The sequence below is a fragment of the Oryctolagus cuniculus genome, chromosome 16 (assembly GCF_964237555.1).
Source record: "Oryctolagus cuniculus chromosome 16, mOryCun1.1, whole genome shotgun sequence".
In the NCBI taxonomy this organism is placed as follows: Eukaryota; Metazoa; Chordata; class Mammalia; order Lagomorpha; family Leporidae; genus Oryctolagus; species Oryctolagus cuniculus.
Window position 1 is genome coordinate 69,541,831 of NC_091447.1, and position 25,150 is coordinate 69,566,980.

Consider the following 25,150-nt stretch of genomic DNA (forward strand, 5'->3'; position numbering starts at 1 on the left):
GCACTGCTATAAGCTCTTCCATGGATAAAATGTGAAAATAATATGCAGCCAAAAACCCAGTCAAAAAGATCACAAAGACATGAATCAGTTTACAGAAAATGTCCAGAATAGACAGCTCCACAGAGACCAAGGATGGATTAGTGTTATCCAGCACAGGAGGGAAGGTCAGAGGGATGGGGATGCACTGAAAGCAGGTATTTAGATTTTGAAGGGGAGATGAACGTCTCCTAGTTAACAAGCAAGTATTTGGCAATAAGCACTGAAAGTTTTATGAAACGGCATACCTCGTGTCCTATTAATTAGCCCAATTATCTGAGTAAGAAAAAATATGCAAGCTTTATTAACTAAATATGATCATTATATATTACTCAAAATCACACACAATTAGTGATTTCCTAAATATGCACATTGAGTAAACAGGTGTGTATTATTAACATAAAATAAAACTTGGTTGGCATGGAAACAGTAACACTATCCATCAGTTATAGGGAAATACATTCATGATATATTGTTAGGTATGGAAGTGTAATTGAGGAGAAACTTAGTCTGTCTGCCTATAACAGGGCTTACCTTGGTTGAGGCCTAGAACATTCTAGGACACAACAAGCACATGATGGTTGACACTCTTCAGCACACAGGGAGGGTGGCCAGACATGTTTTGGGCTGGAGGACATAAGGCAGAGTACAGAGTTTGGCCTCTAAACTTGTGGCATAAACAGAACTCTCCTCTGGGACTCATGAACAAGGCAGGTCCTCACTATCCCTACACAGAGCCCCACCACTGGCAGAATGCAAACAGAAATCAGCTGCCACCTAAGCAGAGAATCCACAAGCATGAAACATTTTCCATCACATGTGCCATTTCACATTGGGACTAGCAATGAAGAAAATACAAAGAGGTAAGGAAACTCAAAGTGAAACAGTGAACAAGAACGGAAGTATTTAACAGTACACGTTAGAAGTAATTACAAGGCGTGATTCTGACCCAAAGATCAGCACCCCCACTTTCTCACTAGCACAACACTATCTGCGGAGGTAGTAGGTGCTATACACGAGAAAGAACTGACAAGGACAGACTCACATCATTTAAACAAATTGCACACTGCAAAACTCTCCTATCACATGAGCATGTGGATCTCTGGGGCAATTGAGAAGCAAACTCCTCTGCTGGCACCAACAAGGTGTGTAGACACAGGCCTTTTATTAAACCCCTCCTTAAGCACCAATGCAGTGACTGAGTTACCAGACACACCACTAATGCAAAGCTCAGAATTCACACAGTTTCTGCATTGTTTCTGGAGAAGAAAATATCATATTTTGAGAAGAAGCCATTAACTATGTATGGGAAATTATTTCCCTTGCTTCTGATGTTCAGGATCAGGGTTCAAATGCCTCCAGTGTAGTAGGATTTAATTATTGATCTGTGAGGGTACCGGGTCTGCCTCATGGCTTCAAGTCACAAGCAAAATGAGTATTGTCCTTATCGGCAGTGGCTACCTAGACTAAGGCCCTCCCAACATTGACCTCAGGACATAGTCTTAGGACTCCTGTGTGCTTTCTTCACAGGTGCTAGCAATAGGGGACCTGAGGTCCCAACCATCTCACTGACTCCAAGAACAGAACCCCAGGGCTTAATTACAGAGACCTGGCCAATGGAGTAGGCACAAAAATTGTGATGCCTCTCCTATGTCTCTGAAGGAGTCAGAAAGCAAATGGAAATGAAAGGTAGTGAAATGTTAAAGAAAGGAGAGGACCTTAGCTTTCATGGAACTGTGTTTCTGCCATTCTTAGAAGAATTATCAGAACTCGCAAGAGGTGTTGAACACACGCAGACATGAACATATACTGAAATGCAGGCATAACAACACTTAACAGCTAGAGAATATCTAAAATATAGTGGATAAGATTGAAATTGACATTTTGAAATTTGATGGCTATTTACAGCCTGTGGATTACTGTTGAGGAACAGTGTTTTTTCCCTCATCTTATTTGCTTACTGTAGGGTTAATCTTATAAGGGAAAAGTAAATTGAAAATAGATTTGTAAAATTAGGAGTAGGAATAGGAAAGGAAGAAGGGTGAAGGCAGAGGAGGGAGGGAAGGATTATTATTCCTGATTCTGTATATATGAAAGCAATGAAATATGTGTACCTTAAATAAAACTTAAAAAACACATATACACACACCTTGAACTTACCAAGATGCCACCATGTTATACTCAGGCTTGAGTAAAAAGGATAACCGGATCATGTCTCTTTCTGGTTCCATGTAGTACAGGGGAAAAAACACTCCCAGCACTAGGTCTCCATCTCTGAAGACACTTGGCTTCAGATACTCATGGCAGTTCTCAACAATTCTGTCCTGTGAATTAGATAAAGCCTGCAGGAGTAGGTAGAGAAAAATCAGAGGCAATGACATGTCACTGTCTCCCCAAACTATAGTGAGAGCCTTAAGTCTCAGCTGAGAGGAGGAGACACAGAGCTGGATCAGGTCTGAGGGCTCATCAATCAGCAGTGACAGTGGAGCTCTGTGTAGAGCACAGCTGACTCCAGGTATTGACGTGTGCCCTCTGCCTGTAGGAACCTGTGTGCCAGTCTGGTGAGCTAGACCAGAGCACAGCTAGAAGCAGAATGCAGAGTTCAAAGCAAGACACAGTGCTGAGACCTGGCTCTGAGTGTCCTGTAATCAGAGCTGCTCTGGGTTCCCTGTATTTTCAATGCTTCCCATTTGTCTCATCCAAAAACTCAGGGGATCCACCTGCCGGAGGCTCTGCACCTGTTGTCCTCCATTATGGGGGAAAACCCTTTGGAAAAACATGTTTTGCACTTGTCTACCTCCTTTGCCTTTAGGGTTACATCATAGTCCAACAAGGCTTTGGCAATCATAGCATCTTGGTACAGAAGCTCTGTTAAATAGTATGCACAGTGGCCAAGGGTTTTGTGAGTAGACAGCTTTGAGGAATTTGGCAGGGTTAGAAAAAGTTGGTGTTGGAATAACCAAAACACCCAGCTGCATCTTCCCACATGATGCTGTAGACATTAGGTGAAGGGCTGACATCAGTCACAGATGACTTCTGACACCACAGGAATGTTCATCATTATCGTGCCTAATGTCACTCCCAGGGCCACGGTATCCTGCTGCCAAAAAAATGGGCTTCCTTATTAATAAGTGAATAAGCCCTGCACTCGTGGCTCACTAGGCTAATCCTCCACCTTGTGGCGCTGGCACACAGGGTTCTAGTCCCAGTCAGGATGCCGGATTCTGTCCCTGTTGCCCCTCTTACAGGCCAGCTCTCTGCTGTGGCCAGGGAGTGCAGTGGAGGATGGCCCAAGTGCTTGGGCCCTGCACCCCATGGGAGACCAGGATAAGTACCTGGCTCCTGCCATCGGATCAGCGTGGTGCACCGGCCACAGCATGCCGGCTGCGGTGGCCATTGGAGGGTGAACCAACGGCAAAGGAAGACCTTTCTCTCTGTCTCTCTCTCTCACTGTCCACTCTGCCTGTCAAAAAAAAATTAAAAAATTAATAAGTTAATAAGCCATATTCTAGAGAGAGGAAGTACTCTGTCCTCCACACCTACTCCTCCCCCACAGCTGAGCTCCCCACCCATCATCCTGATGCCCTCCACATAGAGAATGCTTGAGTCACTAAGCTCTCAGCATCAGTGATTTCAATATGACAACAGAAAGAAACTGTGTTGGTTCTCAATCACTTATTTTCTGTTGTCATATTTATTTTCTCCCACTTTTCAGAGACAATAGAATGTCCTACATGTGTATTTTCATTTTGAAATTCACAACTTTAAATTATGTAGATGTATGTCTACTAGAGAATGATTTGATACCTGTACACAATGTTGAGTGGTATAATACAACTGTTTTGTGTTTCAGCTTAACTTCATTGCCTTATTTTTTCTTGTGTTGACCACACTTAAAAGTCTACTATGTCAACACTTTCTTAAGTATACAACATGTTGTTCACTGAGTTATCTCATGATTTGTGACAGTTCACTTGAACTCCTTGGTCTTGCCTAATTTTGACTGCTGTGATTAACAGGTTCTGAGTTTCCCACTTCCTAGTGTTTTAATCACAAAGCTCTATTTATTTTTTTCAAAAAATATTTATTTATATTAAAGTCAGAGTTACACAGAGAGAAAGAAAGGCAGACAGAGAGAGAGGTCTTCCATCAGCTGGTTCACTCCCCATATGTCCACAACGGTTAGAGCTGTTCCGATCAGAAGCCAGGAGCCAGAAGCCAGGAGATTCTTCCGGATCTCCCAGGTGGGTGCAGGGGCCCAAGGACTTGGGACATCTTCTACTGCTTTCTCAGGCCATAGCAGAGAGCTTGATTGGAAGTGGTGAGCCAGGACTCTAACCGGCATCCATATGGGATGCTGGCACTACAGGCGGCAGCTTTACCAGCTATGCCACAGCGACAGCCCCAAAAGCTATCTTTCTGAAGTTGACTTTGGACACCAGACCTAGGGGTGAGGAGGGGATATATTTATTTTTTGTGTGTGTTTGATGTATTTCATGCATCCAAATATCCTCAAGACTCATCCATGTTGTCAAGTAATAAGATTTTCCTTATTGTTAGGATTGGATAATATTGCATTGTATGTACAGACCACATTGTCTTTATAGATTTATCTGTTGATGGACACTTAGGTTGATTCCACACTTGGAACTTTTGCATACTGTTGCAATGAACATGGGAGTGCAGATGTCTCTTTCACATGCAAATTCCAAATCCTTTAGATATATAATTACAGGTAGCACTGGGACTGCTGGGTAATATGAAGGTTCTATTTCTCATCATACAATTTTCATTATATTTATACTAATTTACCTTTCTACCTTCATCCTTGTTCACATTTATTTCTTCTGTGTTTTTTAACTTTTTATTTTATTTATTTGAAAGTCAAATTTATACTGGGGAGGAGGAACAAACAGAAAGAAACAGAGAGGAGGGGGGAGAGAGAGAGAGAGAGAGAGAGAGATTAAGAGAGAGAGATCTTCCATCCACTGGTTCACTCCTCCTAATGGCCACAACGGCTAGGGCTGGACCAAGCCAAAGCCAAGAGCCAGGAGCTTCTTTCAATTCTCCCATGTGTGTTCAGGGGCTCGAGCACTTGGAACATCTTCTGTGGTTTCCCAGGTCATTAGCAGGCAGGTGTATTAGCAGTGGAGCAGTCAGATCTGAAACTATCACCTATATGGAATACCAGTGTCATAGGCAGTAGCTTTACCTGCTATGCTACATTGCCAGCCCCCTTTTTATGTTTTTTTCTAATAACTCTTCTAACATGTGTGTGGTGATATCTCTTTATAGCATCAGTTTGCAACTCTCTGATGATTAGTGATGATGAGCATTTATTCATATACCTGTTCACTGTGAAACTTCTTTTCAGAAATATTTATTCAAGTCTTTTGGAAGCATTTAGTTCTGTTTTTTCTTTTTTTCTACTTTAAGTCCATGGGTGCAGCAGCCATTCCATCTCTCTTGATTACAGCAAGAAATCAGTGTCTGCCTGTTACAGAAAAAGAAAAAAAAAAATCATGATTTCTTTTCCTGTGTTCCCACAGCTGCAGAAGCTGCACTGGTATGGCTGTGCCATGGCAGGATGAAGTGGTGTCCTAAGGAATCCCGAAGGTAAGTTTTGGGGTCCCACGCAACTGCTTGGGCTCCAGGACCCAGGGAATGTCCATTGGTTAGCTTCCTAAGGGTTTCATGAGAGTGACATTTCTGGATGGACATGCAGAGCTAGATTGGGAAGCTGGGGTTGAAGGTAGGGCTGTCCCCTGCCCTGTGCCCTGATTGCTGTTCCCCAACAAGCCCTAACTGCTGGCTTTTCCCCCCAGCTCCTGCAGAGGGCCAGCACCCAGATGATCATGGTGGTCTTGGAAGTGGGAACAGAGCTGCAGCTTCGCCTGGGAGCTGAGGGCCTGGTGCTGGCCCCACAGACAGCCCTGCAGCTCACACTGGGCCATGTGGTGGTTGTGGTGGTCCCTGAGAACATCCTGACAGCAGCAGAGGGGCTCTGGTTCCCTGCCCAGGGCCGCTGGCTCCTGCTCACAGGTGCTGACCCCACCTGGGAGATCAGCATGGAAGATGGATCTGCCGTTCCCCAGGGAGCAGTCGCTGTGTGTGTCCCACAGGCACACAGGAAGGCTGTTGCTCCCCACGGCCCCCAGCCACCGTTGGCATGCCCAGGCAATGCAGCGCCAGGAGCTGCTCCTCTCATTGCCCCAGCCCCCTCTTCCTCACCCCTCGCTACAGAGCTGCTGCCACTCTGGGCTACTCCCATATGCCCAAGCCTCACCCAGAGAGGCATCCTCTGCCAGCTGAGTTCCAGTTGAGTCTCCATGGCCTGGAACCCCTGGCCTGCTCTGTCCTCAGACCTCTGCCTCCCTCTCCCAGCACAGGGCCCAGAGCTTGCATCAAGGCCGGCCCCAGGCCAGGCTGCAAGGCGCACAGACATCTCTTCCAACACTGATGCACCAGGAGCCCTCAGGCTCCACACAAACTGCAGAGATGCTTACATCAAGGCCATGGACACCTGCCCCTTCTGGATTCACCCATCCCTGACATCACCTCCGAGTATGTGCGGGGGACACTGCAGATGTGTGGTGCTCTCAGATCTGCCACAGGTGCTGGAGAGATAAATAGTGGTAGTGATGAATTTGGGGTGTCAGTGATTTCCAGTGTCCTCACTGTCAATGGGATGAGAATTTTGGGTGACACCATTGTAAATACCTAAAATCCAATTGTAAATAATAGAACACTGTGAAAAAAATCAAAATAGCAGCACTGTGAGTCCTTACACATCTTGCAATTATTGAAGGTGAATTTGGACAGTTTGGGATTGTCAGGTTTATCTGGGGCCTCTAACTCTTGTGAAACCTGTGTACATACCTGGTGTGTATGATGAACTAAAGTTTCTTATGGAGTCCTTCTGTATGTGTGAAACACACCCTGGATTTAGACTTTGAATGGTGAGATGGCATTGGTATATGCCACCTTGATGGGATTGAATTGGAATCCCCTGGCGTGTTTCTAACTCTATCATTCAACCAATGGTATTAAGTAGAACAAAAAAAATATTAAAAGGAATGAAATAGCAAATTTTTGCTTGACAGTCAGGACAAGGGCTGATCAAGTCATTGTTTCTCATAGTGTCCATTTCACTTCAACAGGTTTCCTTTTAGGAGCTCAGTTAGTTGTCACCAATCAGGGAGAACATATGATATTTGTCCCTTTGGGACTGGCTTATTTCATTCAGCATGATGTTTTCCAGATCCCGCCATTTTGTTGCAAATGACTGGATTTCATTTTTTTTATTGCTGAATAGTATTCTATAGAGTACATATACTATAATTTCTTTATTCAGTCTCATGTTGATGGGCATTTTGATTGACTCCATGTCTTAGCTATTGTGAATTGGCTACTCCTCTTCTTATCCAACTCTCTGCTATGGCCTGGGAAAGCAGTGGAGGATGGCCCAAGTCCTTGGGCCACAGACCCATGTGGGAGACCTGGAAGAAACTTGTGGCCCCTGGCTTCAGATGAGCCCAGCACCTGCCATTGCAGCCATTTGGGAAGTGGACCAATGGAGGGAATTCCTCTCTCTCTCTGCTTCTCTGTTACTCTGCCTCAAAATAAAATAAATAAATCTTAAAAAAAAGAAAATCAGCCATTTTGAATGTCTGTATCCAATATAGAAGGCTTGGGGTCTAGTCCTAGCTCTTCTCCCATTTCCAGCTTCTTGCTGATGTGACCTTGGGAGATGAAAGTTGTAGCTGAATGTTTAGGTCCATGCCACAGCTGTCTGCAGGGCATTGGGTTCTGAGCTGGTCCAGACCCTGGTCTGCCTTTTGTAGCCATCTCTCTCCCTGTCTCCCCAATTCTCCCTCTCACCATTTCTCTTTCAAATAAATTTTCAAAAAATAATGAGTAGCGGGGCCAGCGCTGTGGCACAGCATGTTAACGTCCTGGCTTAAAGTGCCAGCATCCTATATTGGCTCCAGTTCGAGTCCTGGCTGCTCCACTTCAAATCCAGTTCTCTTGTATGACCTGGGAAAGTGGTAGAAGATGATCCAAGTCCTTGGGTCCCTAAACCCACATAGGAGACCAGAAGGAAGCTCTTGGCACCTGGTTTTGGATCAGCACAGTTCTGACCATTGCAGCCATCTAGGGAGTGAACCTAGGGAAGATTCTCTCTCTCTCTCTCTCTCTCTCTGCCTCTCCTCTATGTGTAACTCTGACTTTCAAATAAATAAAAATCTTTTGAAAAATTAGTTAGTAATACATCTTCAGAAAATAAAAATAAAGTATAAACCCTCCACATCTACATTTTTGCAATTAAAATTTCATCATGGTTATAAAAACATAATATCCACAAAGTTAATCCTTCCTTCCTGAATGAATTTGTTAAGTCTCAAGAAAAGGAAACATCATATTATTCAACCCCTATAAGATGGGTGGGTGGGGGTTTGAGGAAGTTACAGATATGATGTCTTTAAAAGATTTATTTATTTACTTATTAATTGAAATTCAGATTTACAGGGAGAGACAGAGAGAGCAAGCAAAATTTTCCATCTGCTGGTTCACTCCTCCAATGGCCTCAATGGCCAGGGCTGGGCCAGGCTGATGTCGGAAGCCTGAATCTCCATCCTGATCTCCCACAGAGAAGGCACAGGCTCAGGTAATTGGGCCATTACCCGCTGCTTTCCCAGGGTCATTAGCAGAAAGCTAGATGGAAAGTAGAGTAACTGGGACTTGAACCAGCTACTGGGACTTGAGCCAGCCATAGAAAGTGGCAGTCAGTGTCACAGTGGCAGCTTAGTGCACAGGGCCACATTGCTGACCTTGTCTTTTCATTCTAAATAAAAGGAATCCTACTCTTTTTCTTTTAAGATTTATGTATCTGAGAGGTAGAATTGCAGAGAGAGAGAGAGAGATTTAAAGGACTTTTATCTGCTGGTTCATTCCCCAAATGGCCCAAACAGCCAGAGCTGAACCAATCCGAAGCCAGAAGATTCTTCCAGGCCTCCCAATCAGGTGCAGGAGCCCAAGCACTAGGACCATCTTCCACTGCTTTCCCAGGCCATGAGCAGAAACCTGAATTGGAAGTGGAGCAGCCAGGACACAACCTGGCATCAATGTGGGATGCTGGCACCACAGGTGGAGGCTTAGCCCACTATGCCACAGTGCTGGCCCCAGGAATAGTACTCTTGACCCAGTGTCTGTGTATGTCATGCCACATTTCCATCATCAATTTCTCTGATATGTGGCTGTTCTCAGTATCTCTTAGTATACAAGCCTGATGCTTAGGAGGAAGAAGGAACGGACAATGCCTGCACACTCATGGGAAAGTGCACCCCCATCATATTTGGTCATGGCCCATGCTGGTTTCCAGTTTCACGTGACTATACATTTTTGGACCCTAGACTCCATTTTTATGCAGCTTCATTCTCAGTACATTTAGGTTCTGCTTTGTTCCCACATTTTGTGGAAAGCAGGGGTCATGTTTAAATCACATGCAGTAGTTTCTCTTGATGATTTTCTTATTTGCAGGACTGGATGTCCTAGCTGGTGATTCTTGTGAGTGAATTGATAATACAGAAAGAGGGACACTTTTTTTCTTGGGTTCCTTAAAAATATTTTTTTATTTCTTTGAAAGTTAGAGTTAAAGAGAAAGGAGAAGGAGGAGGATGGAGGGAGGGAGACAGAGAGAAACAGAGAGAAACTGAGAGACACAGAGACAGAGACACAGAGAGAGACAGAGAGAGAGATAGAGAGATACAGAGAGACAGAGAGAGAGGTCTTCAAATCATTGGTTTACTCCCGAAATGGCCACTACAGCTGGGGCTGGGCCAGGCTGAAGCCAAGAGCTAAGAGCTTCACCTGGGTTTTCCACATGGGTGAGGGTCCCAAGCACTGAGGCTGTCTTCTGCTGCCTTCCCAGGTGCATTAGCAGGGAACTGGGGAAGAAGGTGAGCAGCCGATTCTTGAACCAGTGCCCATATGCGATGCCGGCATCTCAGGCAGAGGCTAACACTGCTACGCCCTAACACCAGCTCTAGAAGGAATATGCTGACCACTTGACCCACTAATCTCACTGCTTCCTGGTGAGTTGGAAGAGATTTGCTCTTTTATCCAGAAAATGTTTCATAGTAGTGATATTCACATTCTGCTATACTGTATCATTCGTTCCCTGAAATAATTGCTTATGAATGTTTACACTGTTAAATTTGATTTTTGAAAATAATATTGCAAAGAATGTTACTCATAATTTGTATGAACTCCTCAGAGAAGTAGAGATAAATTCATCACCTTATGTGAGTTTCTGATTAGAACTCCCACCTAATTGTCCAAACAGACAACCTCGGGATGTCCTTAAAGGAAAGAGTGTTTGGGGTGAAAAAGATTTACTTTATTTATTTGAGAGAGAGCAAGATCCCAATTGCTGTTTCATCCCCAAATGCATGCAATCATGGGGTAGGGATAGGCCAGACCAAGTATTGGGAATTCAATCCCAGTAACCTCATAGGTGGCCGGGACCCACCTACTTGAGCTATCACCTGTTGCTTCCCAAGGTACAAGGACATGGAGTAGAGCCTGAACTTGAACTCAGTTACTCCAGTATTGGAGTGTGCATATCAAGCATGCTCCACAACTCCCAGCCCAGAAAAGACTGGAAAAGACTCATGGCATTGAGAAATACTGAGGGATATGAAGATCACCTTAAGTGAACTTATTTAGGAGTTGTGGACATGCTTTTGAGATTATGTTTCTGAGTGTGTATGCAAGAGTGTGGTAGGGAGGGTGTGAGCTTTCTCTCTCTCTCGCTCTCTCTCTCTCTCTTTCAAGATTTATGTCTTGGGGCTGGCACTGTGGGGTAGTGTGTTAATCCTCCACCTGCAAGGTCGGCATCCCATATGGCAGCTGGTTCGAATCCAGCTGCTCCTCTTAGGATACAGCTCTTTGCTATGGTCTGGAAAAGTGGCTGAAGCTGGCCCAAGTAATTCAGCCCCTGCACCCATGTAGGAGACCAGGAAGAAGCTGCTGGCTCTTGGTTTCAGATCAGCCCAGCTCCATCTGTTGTGGCCATTTGGAAAGTGAGCCAGTGGGTTGAAAATTCTCTCTGTCTGCCACACTCTCTGTATGCAACCTCTCAAATACATACATAAATCTAATATCTGTATATTTCTTTGACATCAGAATTACAGAGAGAAATAGAGAGATGGAGAAAAAGAGATCTCTCATCTGCTGTTTCACTCCCCAAATGGCTGAAATGGATAGGGATGGCCCAGGTTGAAGCCAAGAGACAGGAAATCCATCTAGGTCTCCTTCATGGGTGCAGTGGCCCAAGGATTTGGGCCATCCTTTGCTGTTTTCCGAGGCACATTAGCAGGGACCTTGATTAGAAGTGGAGCAGCCAGGACTCAAACCAGTGCCTATACTGAATGCCTGTGCTACAGCCATGGACTTAACCTCTTGCACCACAACTCTGGTTCTGAGCTTCTGACTCTTGGAAGTGGACATCACTGTCTTGAGAATGACCCTCCCTGTCTGTTCACTGTGGCCTTGAACGAAGGTGGCATCTTCCAGCCTACAATGTGCCTTTTGAAATGTGTGCTTGTGAAAGAAAATCAATACAACAAACACAGAACTCATTTTTGTATTTTGTTCAACCAAAAGAAGCCAAGTAGCATCATTACAAACATAGGATATCAAATTGTAAAGATTTGACTAAACTTCTTCTTCTGAATTCAAATCTAGGATGTATATCATGAACCCAGTGCATCTCCATATAAAATTTGAATGCCTAAGTTTATTTATAGAATTCACGAGAGTTACAAACACCATCTTCCACAGCACAGCTCTAGGGACACTGGCAAAATCCCCTTGCTCCAAGTACACCAAATACAGAGCTCCACTTCTCTGCCAAGCATCTCCAGCTGGTGACAGTCTGGTGAGAGCCCACAGCATTTCTCCACAGTCCCCCACACCCACAGTGTCCCCCTCGTTCAGCGGGGCGTGAGGTCAGGGAGGCGGCAATCCCAGAAGGGGCAGGTGTCCATGGACTTGCTGTCAGCTTGTCTGCAGTTTGGTGGGGCCTGAGGGCTCCCAGTGCATCAGTGTTGGAAGAGACATCTGCGCGCCTTGCAGCCTGGCCTGGGGCGGGCCTTGATGGGAGGGGCTCTGGGCCCTGGGCTGGGAGAGGGAGAGGGAGGCAGAGGTCTGAGGGCAGAGCAGGCCAGGGGTTCCAGGCCATTGAGACTCAACTGGAACTCAGCTGGCAGAGGACGCCTCTTTGGGTGAGGCTTGGGCATATGGGAGTAGCCCAGAGTGGCGGCAGCTCTGTAGCGAGGTGTGAGGAAGAGGGGGCTGGGACAGTGAGAGGAGCAGCTCCTGGTGTTGCATTGGCTGGGCATGCTGATGGTGGCTGGGGGCCTTGGGGAATACCAGCAACCCTGTCTGTCTGTGGCACATACGTATCGGCTGCTCCCTGGTGAGCATCTTCCAGGTGGGGTCAGCACTTTGAGCGGGATGCAGGGAGCCTGGGCAGGTAACCAGAGCCCTCTACTGCCTCAGGATGTGCTCAAGGACCACTACCAACACCACATGGCCCAGCATGAGCTGCAGGGCTCTCTGTAAGGGCCAGCACCAGTCTCTAAGCTCCCAGGTGGAATTGCAGCTCTGTTCCACTTCAAAAACTACCAGGATCATCTGGGTGCTGGCACTCTTCAGCCCTAGATGGGGCAGAAGCCAGGAGTTAGGGCTTGTCAGAAAGCAGCTGACAGGGTACAGGTGGCTGTGTCCCTACCTGAAACTCAGCCCCCAAATCCAGCCCTCCATGGACACCCAGAAATGTCACTTTCCTGAAACTCTCAACAAGATCACCAAAGGACGTTCCCTGGGCCCTGGAGCACAATCAGTCATGTGGACCCCAGGACATACCCTCAGGGCTCCATGGAGTACTGCTTCATCATGGCATGGACACGGCTGCCCTTCCTGTGCAGCTTCTGCACCTAGGGGAACACGGAGTGTGTTGAGGGGAGGCGGCTGTCCCTCAGGAGTCCCAGTGGAGGGGCATAGTTGCTCCCAGCGCGGAGGTGGCTGCAGGCCTGGGCATCCTAGAGAAAGCCCCTCCCCCGTTCCAGTCAGTCTTGGAAGGGGGAGCCTTTCCTAGCGGGGGCAGTCAGGTGAGAGCATAGAAAATGCCTTACCTGGCCTGGGACCCTGCTGCAGTCTCTGCCGTTTGGGGAGGTTGCCTTGTGTCCCGTGTGGCCTGCAGGAGAATGGGACTCAGTCAGCTGTGACTGGCGAGACCTGTTACACAAAGTCCCTAACTCATTGCAGCCCTGCAGCCCTGAGCCCATCCCAGTCCCCCAGATTAAACGCCCAACACTGGGGCTGCCCGAATCCCTCTTCTCCCCTGAGGGTGGGGACTTCTGATCTGCCAAGGCCCATGTGGATATTAACATCAATTGGGGGCCATACCAACCACTCAGCTTAAAAAGGAGTCTGCTCTGCTGTTCTGCAATCAGGCTCCCACCTGCAGATCCTTTAGCACAGGCTGAACAAAAGCATCACTGGACCCAGGGGGCTGATGTTCCCACCCCTGAAACTGTGCTCACCTCAGCACACACCGACATGGGACAGGAACCTACGAGGCATCTCTCTCTCTCTCTATCTCTCACTCTCTCTCTCTCTCTCTCTCACACACACACACACACACACACACAATCTCTCACCTAGACACTCTCCTCCAACATACCTGCTGTCTCCAACAGGGCCGCTGGTCACTTCTGGGCAGGAGACACTGGGGCTGCTTGGGCGCCAGCAGCCGCTCATGGTACAGATTCTCTGGTCTGTCTGTGCCAACCCCAGGCGATGTCTGCTTCCTGCAGATCTCCCGTTGGCTCCTGCTCTTTCTCTTCACCTGAGGCAGAGGGATCAGCCCCCCAGCTGGTACCCCAAGCAACTTGAGTGCTAGGGAGATGTTCCTGCGGCCTCACACAGGCAGAGTGAGCTCGGACAGAGGGAGCTCCTGGGAACGCCTCCAGGTGTGGTAGGCAGGGTTAGAGCCAGGGAGGAATGGTAGCCTTGGCTTCCTCCTCGTATTTACAGCCTGATGAGCTTATTGGGGGAAGGTTTGCTAGGCAGAACTCAATCAATCAGAATAATGATCGGCTGGCAGTCTATCAATGAAAGTCAATCCAATAGAACCTCCCCATATTAAAATCCCATCCAGTAAGAACTGCCTATGGTATGCAATTCTGTTAAACACTTCTCTTGCTCCTTGATGTGATTGTTTTTCCCATAACCCTTGTGCAATTTTACAGGATTTGATTTTTATAGTGTAGTTTATTTATTTGAAATTCAGAGTTTACAGAGGGAGATGGAGAGGCAGAGAGAGAGAGAGAAAATTCTTCCATCCACTTGTTCACTCCCCAGTTGTTTACATAGCCTTAGCTGTGTGGACCCGAAGCCAGTAACCGAGAGCATCTTCTGGGTCTCCCACATGGGTACAAGGGCCCAAGGACTTGGGCCATCCTCTATTGCCTTCCCAGGCCATAGCAAAGTGCTGGGTCAAAAGCGGAGCAGCCAGGACCAAAACCAGTGACCCTATGGGATTCCAATACTGCAGGCAGTGGTTTTACCTGCTATGCCACAGTCCCAGGCACAGGATTTGATTATTGAAATCATCCTTTTTTCCTATTTACTACTGGTTTCCTTCCTTCCTTATTTATTTAGAAAGGCAAAGTGGCAGTGGGATAGGGAGACCCAAAGAGCCATCTTGCATCTGCTGGTTCTTTCTACTCCTTTTCCATACTCATCAGGGAGCAGGATCGGAAGCACAGGAGCCAGGACTCCAACCTGTGCCTCTATGGGATGTGGATGATTCCAGGCTGGCTTATTCCCCTGGGCCACAACAGCAGCACAATTTCTCCTGTAGCCTATTAAAACCAATGGCATATGCAAATTTCTGTGTATGGAAACTTTCTAGTTTTTTACATATAAATATGTTTTCCATATATATTTTTCCTTGGCCTGTGGCTTATCCACTAATGGGATTGTGACTGGGGGAATTCATTGCATTTTTCCCGGTAGCTGTGGATTCCCCACTGTTTTGCTTATCTATTGTCTTCCTCTATAAGGACGAGCCAGAAGGCAAAGATCCAGCATTTTCCAAGAATCCACAGGCTGTATGCATCCTACTCTGAGGGCAGCCAGGCAAAACTTGTGACCATGGGAGAACCTGCGTCATTCTCATCTCCAAGCCAGACCTCCCTGGTGAGTTGAGAATTATTGTGACCACCCAGTGTCCACTGGTGTACTTCTTTCTTTACTTAAATTTCTCTCAGTAACTGACAGGATTTTTCTAAAGATTTAGTTATTTATTTGGAAGGCTGGGTTACAGGCAGAGATTAGGAGAGAAAGAGAAGGGGAGAAGCCCTCCACGTGCTGGTTCACTCCAAACATGGCCGCAACTTCAAACATGGGGCTTCACTCCCTGGTTTTGAGTGACAGTCAATGTCATCTACCCTTAATTATGTGAACTTTCTTGGGATCATAGACCAGATTGTTCTGAAATATTTCTTAATTTATTTCAAAGGAAGAGTTACATAGAACAACAGTAAGAGCTAGTGAGAGATGATCTTCCATCCTCCCCCTCTCTCCTTCTCTCTCTGGCACTCTGCTATCAAATAAAAACAAACCCTAAAACACACAGCTTTTTGTTCTCATCCCCTCAAACCGCCTGTGGTTCCAATGCACTTGGCCTCAAACCTTTTGGATGACAATGGTGCACAGTGCGAGGCAGCTTCCACCAGGAGAAGGGGAGGTGGAGGCACCTGGGACCCCTTCCATGGCTGGAAGTCTGTGTCTTCCACTCTGCTCAAGTTTGATTTTATTTTCCAAGGGGAGACTGAGAAGAATGATTATTCCTGAGACCTTGCAAAGGAAGCAAGTAGTGCGTGTATTGAAGGCCAAGCCGAGACCCGGAGCAGGCTCTGCACGGCCAGTCAGACTGACCAGCTGCATCTTCAAGAGTCCGATCACTCGAGTCACTGCCCACCCAGGCAATGTGGTTCAGCACTTGCTGACAGAGGGGTACCTGGAGAAGCCCCAGCAGGTCTGTGCAATCAGGCAACTGCAGGGGCTCTGCACCAGCAGCAGCGAGGGACAGCCTTTACCCACTTTGGAATTTGCAAACTCCTGGAAGATGACAGCACCAGCAATCCCAAGCAGATCCCCAGGTCCGGCTGGTGCTGGGTGTCTGCAATCCATGCCCAAGCCTACCCCTGAGCCAGCCTCCAAGGTGGTAGTGGTGATTCCACCAGCAGATCTGGGTGTCTCCTGGCCTTTCTCCAGCTGGCAGGTAACTCCTGAGGACATCAAAAGGCAGACAAGGAAAGTGAAGGAGCTGAGGAGGAGACTGGCTGAGGCCCTGCAGGCAGACAAGATCATCAGACAGGAAGAGAAAGTGGAGAGGGGAGACTGAACATGGGGAAGCTGGAGAGAAGGGGCAGCCATGTGGTGCAGGCTCTGTGGGGGTGGGGGAGCCCCCAAGAAAGAGCTTTCCATGTTGGTCTTTGTGTGTAATGCCAGTTTGGCCCCCTTCATGGATCCAATAATCCCCAACTGTACTTTATTAAACTCTGATAGAAAGGAAGTGTGGATTGTGCCTCTTTTTGTGGGGGACATGGTAAGTTTCCCTTGAGAAAGTGTTTCAGTTTCTCTTTACAGTTTTTTTTTTCATTTTTACATCACCATCTTCATCGGTAATCTATTGAGGGATTATTGCCTTACTCGTTTTTCTTCTTCCATTACTTAACATTAAAGGAAATGATGGCCCCTGCTCCAAAGACATTCTCTTCCTCTGATGTCCATGTGAATGATTTCACTTTTAAAATTTTTTATTCATTTTTTGAGAGGTGGAGTTACAGAGAGTGAGAGGAAGAGACAGAGAGAAAGGTCTTGTATCCACTGGTTCTTTCCCCAAATGGTCGCAGTGGCTGGAGCTATGCCAATCTGAATCAGGAGCCAGGAGCTTCTTCTGGGTCTCCCACATTGGTGTAGGGGCCCAAGTGCTTGAGCCATCTTTTACTACTTTCCCAGGCCTTCTCAGATAGCTGGATTGGAAGAGGAGCAACTGGGACACCAACCAGTGCCCATATTGGATGCTGGCGCACTACAGGTAGAGAATTAACCTACTGTGCCACAGGGTCAGCCTCTGAAGTATTTTCAGGTAAACAAATCAGTGGCATTTGGTACATTTGAAATTTTGGACAAGTTTCACCTCTGTTATTTTGATTGATACCATTGTTTACGATTCTTCTATATCAAGCTACTGAAGAACAAAATCTTTTTAAGGAATATGTAGTTGGCTAATTCCAACATCAGGGTCATGAGCTTCAAAATGTCACAGTTTTGAACATTCTATTTAAAATTTTCATCACAGGACCAGCTTGGTGGCCAAGCAGGTAAAGCTGCTACCTCAGACACTGGTTTCCTATATGGGAGTCAGTTCGAGTCCCAGCTGCTTCATTTCCAACCCAGCTCCCTGCTGATAAACCTGGGAAGAAAAGTGATAGCTGACTCAAGTGCTTGGGCCACTGCCACCCACATGGGGGACCCAGAAGGAACTCCTGACTCCTTGAATCAGTCTGGCCCAGCTGCTTATTTTAGAGGCCATTAGGGGAGTGAACCCATGGATGCAATATCTCTCTCTCTCTCTCTCTCTCAATCTCTCTCTCTCTATATATATATCTTGAGCTCTGACTTTCAAATCAATAAATAAATCTTTTTTAAAAAGTTCTCATGTTTGGTCACACCTTGTTCCCTGAAATGTCAGAAGACAGAAACATTCACACACAAGAGACCAATTTTTTAAGCATGAGGGGAAAATGGCTTTTTCAAGCTTTCCTGCTGTATAGTAATGCAAATTTAGTACTTTTCTTGTATGCATGTTGACAACTTTGGGCATCGCATACATCATAGTATCAGCATCACCATCAAAGAAGTAGACATTCATGGGCACCAAATCCCCTTAGGTTGGGTGGTAAAAAAAATCTTAAGTATGAAAATAATCATATGGATAGGATTAAGTGTTAAAGTGCTCATAGAAATAGGATTAAGTGTCTGCTAATGATAATAATGATAATGATAATAATAATAATAATAATAATAGAATTTAAAAGGAGAGTGTTCCAACATGGGAAGCAGTCCACACAGCAGACTCATAGAATGATAATCACTTTAAATAGCACTCTTAACTCAGAAACAACCTTCAAAGCATTCTGTTCTGCTACAATGCCCACATGAACATTTCAGGCATGGAAAGTGAAGACACTACTGCAAAAACGTGTCCTACATGAAGGACATCGGTGGGTGAAACCCCAGTGGAAAGAAGGTGTCTTCAAGAAAGGAGGTACTATTCTCTGAAGGGAGGAGAGAACTTCTACTTTGTTTATTGTCTTGTCTAAATCCTGACGATGTTTGTGGATTCAAAAGTCTTCCTTAAGGGCCGACTCTGTGGTGTAGTACGTAAAGCCACTGCCTGCAGTGTTGGCCTCCCATATGGGTGCAATTTCAAGTCCCTGCTGCTCCATTTCCTATACAGCTCTCTGCATGACCTGGGAAAGCAGTGGGAGTTGGCCCAAATCTTTGAGCCCCTGCACTTGCATTTGAGACCTGGAAGAAGATCCTGACTCCTGGCTTTGGATGGGCACATCTCCGGCCATTGCAGCCATCTGGGGTGTGAACCAGTGGATGGAAGACCTATTTCTCTCTGCCTATACCTCTTTGTAACCCTGCCTTTCAAATAAAATAAATAAATCTTTAAAAAAATGTTCCATAGCTTAGGCAGCTCTTGTCAGGAGCCTCAGTTGATGACTGGCGTCATACACAAGAGTGTTAATTTTTGAATTAACCACAAGAGTCACTGTGCACTAACTTCTCATGCAGGGCATCTGTGCTCAATGAGTTGTCCTCAATGAGATTTAACTGTGAAACCTGTTCTCAAAGTTTTATTTCATTTTAGTGTATTAAGTGGAAGATTTGAACATCCCTTGTATCGACTGTTGAGGAACAGTTGTTTTTGTTTTTGTTTTTGTTTTCATGCAAATTGTTGAACTCTTTACTTACTACAGAGTTGGTCTTCTGTGTTAAAGTTAATTGGAAGTGAATATTAGTGGAGAATGGGACTGGGAGTGGGAAAAGGAGGAGGCAGTCTGGGCGTGTGGGTGAGAGAACAGGTATGGTGAGAAGAATCACTATATTCCTAAAGTTGTACTTATGAAATTCATGAAGTTTGTATTCCTGAAATAAATGGCTTCTTTAAAAAAAAAAACAAAGTAGGCATTTGCATCCACATGCCTTTCTGAAGTATGAGAATTCACATCAAAAAATACCCAAGGACATTCCAGAAACCTGCTCAATAATATTACAGAATCCTGATGATTGAATCAACATCTCTCCCATCATTTCCATGGGTAAGGAAAATTTCTCCCACTTGAGTCCAGGAGGCCATGACCACTCAAGAAAAACTGAGCCTCTCCCAACACAGAACTTGAGATTTGGAAATAAAAATGAGATTGCTTAGGACACTTGGTCTGGGATAGCAGCAAAAGATGGCCCATTTATTATATGTAGAATAAATTTAGTAACTCAAGGGATATATAGGTTAAATTAGTTGAAGAGATTAAAGTCTAGGAAAAAGACAAATAACCATATATAAAAAAAGTCGCCAAGAGTTTATTTCACATCTAATTATTTTTGTCTTGTAGTTACATTACTTGAAATAGTCTGTGCTCTTATTTACAGTCCATCATTTGGAGTAATTTACAATGAATTTGTCTAAGGGTCCCAAAGATGTATACCTAATATACCTTATATTAGGCATCATAAGCCCAGAAGATAAGGATTAGCTCACACTATGAATAGTTGTAATATCATGCGGAGATTTGGAAGTTTTGTTTTTGGTCATGCAGTAATCCTTATGATATCAAAAGAAAATGACATCCTCCTATATTAGAGATGTAACATAACATAAGTAGTATGTATACATAGGTTTAAATTTATAGAATGTACACTTTTTTTAAGTTTGGGCCTACAAGATAACACAAGGTGTCTTTAAACAGAAATTGTGCATTCTGAAAAATCTATGGATCGATTTGTATTTGCTGAACCAAAATTGAGCTTGAATTATTGAATGTAAATAGAAGTTTACACTCTATGTGTGACCTACCCAAAAACCAGAGTGTCTTGTCCATCCATGATTTGCTTATGTTACTGAAAAACTAGGTTTAGCTTCCATAAAGATGCAACCAAATCTTTGGGATGTTTGCAAACAGCCCATACCCTAGCCAACTTTGAACTACATCATACACCTATCTTGATTGTGTTAAGTCAATTCCCAACTTGTTGGAAGAGTTCATGGACAAACATTTCTCACCATCTGAACCTATTACGTGATGGCCACCAAAAAACAAAGAAACAAACAAAAACTAATTTCTACCAAAAAGAAACATTGAGGATAGGGACGTTGAGGAAAAATAATAAGGACAGATGAGTACACATGCACTTCCTGCCTCTCAGCGGAGTGCTCTCGCTCTCTTTCCAAATATCCCTGTCCTACAGCTTCAGCATCTTCTAAGGAAAAGCCCATTTACAAACACTGCTGGGGAAGGAGATTCCTCTTACGATCAAGGCACCATATTGCACACCACAATGTCCATAGTGTGTGGATTTTCCTCTGGGTCTTGAGTTGTTGGCTAAAATTGGAGAGTTTCCCTGCCAAGAGTGTACAATACCAAGGCTTGGTTATCAATGCAAAGATGATAAAATGGCCTCCTGAATTCAAGGAGGTATGGTTCCATGAGAAGAATTTGAAACAGAGGGAGGTAAGAAGAGATGATGTGTGAAATTTTAAATAAGCATTCAATTCTCATTTCACATGCATGCATAAAATATTATGTTCCTCACACATGTCATCATCCAGTGTCTATCAAATGTGCAGGTTTCTATCAGCAGTTAGAGAATGGTAGGAACAAAGCTAATACAAGGAGGAAAGAAGCAAATTTAGTAGAAAGAAGCAAACTAATTCACAGAGATGCTACATATATTCCAACTGAAATAAACAAGTTTCCGGGCTGCTTGCCTCAAGCCCGCTTACACCCGACTCCCAGGGTCTGTGTGGTGACTCTGCACCTCTTGCCCCCACCACGCTCCTCCTCTCAGAAATCAACTGCAACAGTGGATCATGGCTGCTAGGTGGGATATTGTTGTGCATGAGACACAACACATGTTGACTTCTTTCCATGGAGGCTTCTAATTTTCACACCACAAGAGAGAAATCCCTGGCCTCAAACATGTTGTCAAGACAGTGGACCCTTCCCACTACCCAGATGATTTCTTCCTCAGTCAACTATGGCTTCATGCTTTTCACTGCTTACCTCCTGGGTCACTTTGTGGAACAACTGGAGTCTGCCCACCAATTGCTTCTTTTGACTTTTTCCCAGGACACACTGACATGCTGACCATATCTGACCCCAGCTATTTCATCTACAATGCTGTGTATGCAGTGGCCCATGCTCTCCATAAGATGGTATCAGAGCAAATAGAAAAGGGATCTCCAGGAGATGCAGCTCATCCTAGGATTCTTCCATGGCAGGTAAACATCTCCCAAAACAGGACACTCATTGAATACCTGTTAGCATCCTCAGGTATTTTTATTGCAGTAACACGTGACCATGTTTTCATGCTGAGACTGGCATGATCAGGTATGATGGAAAGTGGGCTCTTTCATTCTTCACTGGGCATATATACATCTATAATAGTTATCTGAGTGTGGAGGATTTGTTATCTGCCATTGAACATTTAAAAAAAACAATTTATGCTATGGAACATGTTGAAAGTATTTAAAAACAGTATACATACTAAGAAATTCACATAAGTCTACAGATAAATGAGTTTTCATCATTGCATCACACTCATAATCAACACCCAAATTCAGAACATAGTATTACTAGTATCCCAAAGATGCTCTGTATCCCCAACTCAATTTCTTTAAAAGCTTTAAAGAACCAGAGCAGTTCTAGGAGATCCTAAATTATTATTCTCAGGCATTTCTTCATATTATAACTTTGTAAACAAAATCCAAAGTGAAGCACCCTTTCAACATTGTCAAGTAAGCAAAACTATAAACCATTGTTGGTTAGTCATTTATATAGTAATTATTATGACCCTGTCCCACATGACAATAATTGGGTTTGCAATTTGGCTGTGATTCCTGACCCCAGATTCTCAAGAAAAGAAATGCACCGAGTGAGTGGTAATGACTCAGAGCTATTGGGTCCCTGTCAGTTATTTTTTTCTTACCTCCTGGCTCTTGCCTCAATCCAGGCTCAGCCACTATGTTCACTGAGAGGTGAAGCAGCAAAAGGTTGGTCTCTCAACTATCTCTCTTTCTAATGCTTCTCTCTCTTCCTCTCAAAAACCACAAAGCAGTCTAGAAATGTTTTCATATAAAGTAAAAGAAATCGCTGTTTAAGCTGAAACACAGCAGACCATCAACCTATAAATGACAATGTCATTTTATGTAATAGGCCTATGGAGAGGGATAAAGCAATAAAAGGACACAGAGGTCTGACCTGCTGTGATCACAGCGACACAAAGGCAAGGTCTCAGCACTGTGACTGACTTAGAAATTTCTCCCTTTGGCTTCTAGCTGTGTCCTTATCTGGATCACCAGACTCTCATGGGCATTCTGTAGGCTGAAAAAACAGCAATCCTGGGATTGGCTGTGCCCTACACAGAGACCAGTTCTCCCTGACGAGGGCTGACCCTGAAGACAGCATCTACTCCACGTTCTCCCCATTTCAGTTGAGACTCAGGTCTCTGACTATATGCTGGGGAGATCTTGACATGTCATCATCTCTGCTTTTTCTCTGCTTGAAACTCCACCCCCCGCACACTTCCCTTGATATGTTGGTCAGCAGCTACCAAACTTATCTGAGGATAAATGTCTACACCGAAAGTCTACAGATAGAGACACAACCAGACTCTTATGTTCAAGCCAGAAAACACAGTGTCAGCATCTTGGGAAGTTCAAGGTTGTGTGTATGTGTTAAATATCATTGTGACTGCATGTGACTGCATGTTTGTGCCTGTGTGTTTTGTCCCTATTGGCAATTCTGAAAAATGTGTGGCAGAAAGGCAGATGAATGAAAGCAGAGGTCCTCACCCTTGTTCTGCCTTCCATGGAATTTTCCGTTTGCTCCCCAGCCTTTCAGAGGCAGAGGATAGGCATCAAGATTTTTGTGCCCACCCTATAAGCACATCCCCTGATCCAACTTGGGGGGTCTTGGCAAAGATAAGACTGTTGGGACCCAGGACCACTACTGCCAATGTCCAGATCTGTCTGGAGAGGAGCCTAGCTATTGTGATGCATGCACTACTTCATTCAATGTTGCTGCCTTGCTTATCACTGTTCCATCTTATGTCTGACATTTCTTATCAGAAGACAAGAACCTCTAATTCACTTTGTCACCCTTTGGGATGAGCTTCTTTCAGTGCCCAATATTTTCATATCTTACCCACGTTGTACCTTGTATCAGTGAGAAGTATACTTTTCTCAGAACATTTACATGGTTAAGGTACTCAATATTCAGCTGATTGTCAGAGCTATAAGTAACCCAGGGGTGAACAAATATACCCTTCATAGTGTAAAAGTTTATCACTAAGGAAAAATGATTTTAAAAATTTAATTCAACATTCTTATCATTAAAATACATAAAATTACTCAATGGATCCACAGCACAATTTTGCACCAGATCTATTTAGTGTCCCACAAGTGAGTCCTCCTGGGATCAGAAATCCAATTTTGGTTCAGGTGTTTATGGGGAAGCAACACTTGTTTAGACCACAGGAGAAAATTTTAAATTCATGTGTAAATATAATACATACAACACAGTGTGTCAAAATAGAAAAGTACCTTTACACTAAAAATGAAACACTGCCATCTTGAAACTATGAATATATTATAAGAAGGAACAAAATAGAAATGGCATTTTATTAATTCAACATTGCAAACTAAAAATCAGTGTATATGAACTGAAGAAATGATTGGATAAATATATTTCTTCCCTTATAACTACAATGTGACAATTTTCTTGACATTCAAATTGTGGATGAAATGTAGGAAATAAGATAAAGTCCAGAATTCCAAGGAAAGTGGGGCAAAGAAAATCATAGTGAAAAAATAGAACAACTGTTTTATTATTCACAATAACATAAATCCATCTTAAATTACAAGAACTCATATTTTCAGGCAGGAAATGTGGGAAAATACAGATTGCTAAATTGTAAAATGCGAAAAGACAAGATAAATTCAATACACAGGAAATTAATAAATGAAGACAAAGTGAACCTTCTGAAATCTCTAATATAAGAAATCCTGAAATGGATGCCTTTGTTTCAATGAAAATCTAACTTAATAAACCTGCTTTGACAAGAGTTGATATATAAAAGTAGAAACTTATCAAAAAGTCTGGGGAAATCACACTGGTGAATATGGTCACAGATGATAATATTCTCACATATTTGAACAAGTGGCAAACAAAGTTCTATTCAAACTATTCCAGAACCTACAGAAAACATAGATGCAGATTGGTTTCTCTTCTTAAGCAGAAATGAGCTCCCACATTGGAATTTACCAAAGCTTTCCCAAAGGGCACATGAAGATGAGGTTTTTCATGGACACAGTTTGCTTCCAAGAATGTAAAAAAAGGACATTCCACAATCCTCCAGCGACCCTGGAGCATCACTGAGTGGCACCCTGAATCCAGCCTTGGCTTCCTTTGGATTTAGCTGTGAAACTACACTGAAAAATAGGATCTCACCCTTCTCTCTAAATCTGCTGCTTCATTTAGGTGGTCAGGGAAGAACCACCCATATATGTTGGCCTCTTACTTTGCCATCCAGGTGATCAATAAGGACCCACAATAACTCCTCAACCTATCCATGGAATTCCAAATCTGCAATGCCTTTGTCATGGACCAATTGACCCTTAGGAATGTTTTGCATTTTCTCTTCAAAAAGCATTTACTCCCTCTAACTATAATTGCCATACACA

At 44.3% G+C, this 25,150-nt stretch overlaps 1 pseudogene; it reads right to left on the reverse strand.

Moving 5' to 3' along the window:
• Positions 1–21,549, reverse strand: part of LOC127486825 (vomeronasal type-2 receptor 116-like) — a 55,486-nt pseudogene extending 33,937 nt beyond the window's left edge.
• Positions 21,550–25,150: the final 3,601 nt, after the last annotated feature.